The sequence below is a fragment of the Octodon degus genome, unplaced genomic scaffold (genome assembly GCF_000260255.1).
Source record: "Octodon degus isolate 3935 unplaced genomic scaffold, OctDeg1.0 scaffold00095, whole genome shotgun sequence".
NCBI lineage: Eukaryota > Metazoa > Chordata > Mammalia > Rodentia > Octodontidae > Octodon > Octodon degus.
Genome location: NW_004524671.1, coordinates 10,487,446 through 10,492,819, shown reverse-complemented (window position 1 = coordinate 10,492,819; position 5,374 = coordinate 10,487,446).

The window sequence follows — 5,374 nt, the reverse complement described above, 5'->3', positions numbered from 1 at the left end:
GTTTTTGTTCCTTAAAAAAGGCTGGTGAGCTCATTGCTGCATGAAACAGTGAGTGGGACCAGGTGGCCCCCCAGGAGGAACCCGGACTGTAGGCACTGAGGCTTCAGGAGGAAACTCAGGAAAACTGGTCTGCCCTGAGGATTCCAGTACCTGGCAGGTAGGTGCCAAGACACAACTCAGCAGAACTAGTTTACATACAAATTCTCAATTTAAGATCTGTTCTATTATATAGCTGTAGTATTTTCTCCTATGCACTAAACTACAAAACCATTAGTTACCAGTTTGTCAATTTTTGAATTTCACTTGTTGTTAGTAGTATTCCTTATTGTACTACTGTAACAAGGATACTATATCTGTTTTAGCCACATGTTCTCCCTTGATTAATAATATTGAGAAGTGCTGGGGTAATAACCTTACCAAAACCCTATACTGAAGGATGGAGGGAAGTGCCAAATGGAAACCAATATAGAGGAGATTTAATGACATTTCCACTCAGACTCTTCATGAAATTGAAAGAGAAGCAATTCTCCCATACACCTTCTGGACACAAGCATTACACTGTTACCAAAACTTGAGAAAAACTCAACCGAAAAAGAGAACTACAGGCTGATCTCCCTCATGGACATAGATGCAAAACTCCTCAATAAAATACAATCAAAATTAAGAGAGGGAAAGGAGAAGAGCTAGGAAACGTGACAGTGGCAAGCTATACAGTTATGTGTAGAAGATGAGTAAGGCAATGATCCTGAGAATCTCCAGAAGATTTTTTAATCTAGCAGTTAATTGGAAAGATTCTCACCTTGACTAATATATATACTGATACCTGTGAACTAAGCAACTGCACTGCAGATGGTAATTTGTAATAGTAGTTTCATGTTTGGAGTGCCTGGGGGTATTCTGAATATTCTGGTATTCTGAATATGGGTTGCTTGTCATGACATGCCAGTTGCTGCTATGATGTCTCTTGGGTAGGTAGATGTTCAAGAAGAAGGGGGTGGTGAATGAAAGCAAGAGACAGGAAAAGGAATGTTGTGAGACTGTCCTGCTTCAAGGTTGTATATGGTTAGATTTTTGGACTTATGTGTAAATATAAGAGTTGTATAATTTGTTATGCCTATTTTTAAAATATATTCTAATTTTTAAATGTTCTTCATCATATTCTGTAGGGACTTAAAGTTCAACATATCAATACTTAGTGAAAAATACCTGTTCCGTGTTATGCCTAAGATGTTTGATATTTAGACAGATAGTAAGGTTAAGCTTAACAGCCTATATTGTATGGTAATAACAATAAGCTTGTCTTCTGGAGGGTTAACAACCTAAGTTTGCAGACCAAAATCAGAGAAAAGGGAGGGCTACAAGGAAAGCCAAGATTTTGGCCCTAGCCTTCCAAGGACAATTAAGACTCAGGACATATGAGAACTTGTACTGTAACGTTATGTAACTCAGTAGTGTCCCAAATTTTCTGATCATGGAGATTATGGGGCCGAAAAGGAAAGTGATTGATGATGTACAGTGTGCCTAAGGAGAGTCACATGGAGAGAAAACATTCTCTCAGGCTTTCACAGAGAGCACATTGGCCAAGCAATGGCCGTGACTCATCCACATTGCTGACACTGACAAAGAATCTATAATCTGAGGTACAGGATCTCAGGATAAATCCTGAGGGGATTTCACTGACCTTATCAGACCTAAAAGCTACAACTCTTGTTGCATAGGTCTTGCTTTACCTTGCTCTTAACCATCCAGCAGAAAAGTATAAAAACAAGATATAAGAAGTAAAGCCATGTTGTTAGGTTGAGCTGTAGGGTACTCAGGTCAACAATTTCTGACATTGCCAGTGAAGCAGAAGATCCAATACTATTATGGGCTACTGGACTCTTTTAGAATATTTTGCTGAGTTCACACACCTATAATAATCAAATAACAGAACTAAACAAAAAGGGGGATACAGATGAATGTCCATTTTGTATCTGTGTATTCAAAATGGTTAGAATAGATACATAGTTACATTCTCTCAATGAATAGAGGGATTTGTTCTAATAGTGTTTGTAAATAGGATATCATGTCTGCATCTTGTACAGCAATTAACCACTAGGAAGAATGTATGCAGTGTTTTAATTATTGAAACTGTCCTACCAATTTGGTTTGAAACTGTTTCATTGCTATTTGTTTCTCAATAAAATTATGGGAAAAAATAAATAAAATACTAGCAATAGAATTCAGCAAATCATCAGGAAGATTATACGCTAGGACTAGATAGTATTCATCCCAGGAATACAAGGATGGTACAATATATGCAACTCTGTTAATGCAATACACCATATCAATAGAGCCAAAAACAAAAAAAAACACATGATCGCCTCAATACATACAGAAAAGGATTTTGACAAATTACAACACTCATTCAGCATAAAAACCCTACCGAAAACTGGAATAGATGGCATATACCTCAATCTAATAAAAGCTATCTATGACAAATCAACAGTGAACATCATTCTAAATGGAGACAAACTGAATGCTCTTACTCAAAAATCAGGTATAAGACAGGTACTATCACCACTCCTATTAGATATAATTCTGGAATCATTAGCCAGAGCCATTATACAAGAGAGAGAAAAAAAAAGAATAAGAAAAGGAAAGAAAAAATTTAAACTATTATTATTCACAGACTACATGATACTCTACATGGAAGACCCAAAAAAAATCTTAGAAGCACCAAGAATTAATAAACAAATTCAGTAGCATATCAGGATACAAAGTCAATATGTAAAACATCAATAGGATTCCTCTACACAGATAACAAACTCACTTAGAAAGAAATTAGAGAAAAATAACCTTTTACAATAACATCCAAAAAAGGAAATAGTTAGGAATTAATCTAACAAAAGAAGTAAAAATCTATACAATGAAAATTACAATAGTCAAAAAAGAGATTGAAAGCGATTTCAGAACATGGAAAAAAATTCCTTGTTCCTGGATAGGAAGAACCAACATTTTGAAAATGGCCAAACTCCCAAAATTGTTATACATACTTCAGGCAATCCCTATCAAAATACCATCAACATACCTCACAAATCTAAAGAAAACATTCTTAAAATTCATTTGGAACCAAAAAAGACCTAGAATAGCAAAGGTAATCCTGACCAACAAAGGAAAGGCAGGAGGAATCACAATCCCTGGCTTGAAAGTATAGGACAAAACTACTGTGAAAAATCGGTACGATACTGGAAAAAAAAAAAAAGAAAGAAAGAAAGAAAGAAGGAAAGAAAGAAAGAAAGAAAGAAAGAAAGAAAGAAAGAAAGAAAGAAAGAGGAAAAGAAAGGACAATGAGATAGCTCAGTGGACTAAGTGCCAGCTTAGGCCAGCACAGGGACAGGGTTTCCATCCCTGAAGCCACATGCTGCACTAGTCTCACCACCGGGTGTGCTTAGCTGGCCACCAAGTACTGGTGTGGTGGCACATGACTATAATCTCAACACTGAGGAGGCTGAAAACAGGAGGATCACTACAAGTCAGAGCTGCAGTATAGTGAGACCCTATACCACATATACTAAAAATACAAAAAAAGATCTGAGGATCAATGAAATGGATTAGAAGATGTAGTCACACCTACCAACACACTCAACTACCTTATCTTTGACAAAGGGGCCAAACATAGTCCCTGGAAGAAAGATAACCTCTTTAACACATAGTGCTGAAAAAACTGGCTAACCACATGCCAAAACTAAAACTGCATCCAGGTCTAATGGATGCACTAACCTAAAGTCAAAATGGATTGAAAATCTGAACATTAAAACAGAACAACTAATTTACTGGGAGAGAAAGTAGGTGGAAATCTTGAAGAAAATAAGAAAACATGGGGGATAGGCAGAGGGTTCATGAACAAAAACAAAACCTCACAGGAAATACTTCAAAGAATCAAGAAGCATTATCTCATCTTATTGAGAAATTTCTGCACCTCCAAAGAAATCACTAACAGAGTGAAAAGACAACCCACAAGTTGGGAAAATATCTTGACCAACAATCACTCAGACAAAGGACTTCTATCTAGAATATATACAGAACTAAATAAAAAACAAACAAACAAAAATTCAAAGACCAAATCCAAAAATGGGCATCTGAGATAAATACATATTTCTCAGAGAAAGAAATACAAATAGCAAATAAATACATGGAAAAACATGTTTCACAGTACTTCTCATTCAAGAAATGCATATTAAAACAACATTCAGATACCATCTCACCCCGGAAAGTGTGGCTATCATAAAGAAATCAAGTAACAATAAATGCCAGAGAGGTTGTAGGGAAAAAGGAACCTTCACTGTTGGTGTGAATGTAGATTAGTACAATAACTATGGAAATCAATGTGGGAAATTTAAAAAAACTAGGACTGGAAATTCAATTAAATCCAGCTTTTCCCCTTCTGGGTATTTTTCCAAAAGAACTGAAAACATCATATTCCAGTAGTATGTGTGCCCCTATGTTTCTAGCAGCACAATTTGTTGAGTCAAATCATAGAAACAACTCAAATGCCCATTATCTGATGCATAGAAAAAAACTGATGTAGTATTTTTGTGTAAAGGAATATTTCTCAGCTATAAAGAAAGACAAAGTTGAAGTCTACATAGGTAAATGGATGCAACTAGAGGCTATACTCATAAGTGAAATAAATCAGGCCCACATGTGTAAATATTGCATTATCATCTTAATGTAAAATCCTCAAAGAATAAATAAGTAAGTAATAAAATATGAAAGGTACAATAGATGCAGTAGGATGGAAAGAGGCTAAACATACGGAATATACAATGGAGATGAGAGAAAGGGGAAATGATAATAAACAAAAGAAAAGGGAAAAATCATGCAAGTATATATACAGGTTAGCTGAGATAATTGTACTAATTTCCATCATTTTTCAGAAAGAAACAGCTAATGTTTAAAATTTTTGCTTTGACTAACTGTATGCTAATGTCTACAATCTGAACAACTACATTAAGGATAGCAATACACAATATAAAAGCAATGGTTGAATACCTTTCCTCTTGTTCTTTAAACACGTACCATTTCTAATGTCTTATCAGTTATGATTCCATTCTCTTTAAAATAAATTTAAGAATGAAGTGTAAAAAGGTCAAGAAAAAATTATTGAAGCTTATTGAAAGAAAGAGTTAATGTTTAATTGTTTGACCTGCCTGACATCCCTGGATCTGGTGATCTGAACAACAAATTTCATGATAGCATTATGTAATATGATAATCACTGTTAATTTTATATTCTTGTTTTGAAATTCTGTAATAGTTATATTGTTGTATGTTGCTTTGTTTTTGTTATTTGTTCTTGATTTTGTGTTTGTTTTTTTCTCTTTAAAATAAAA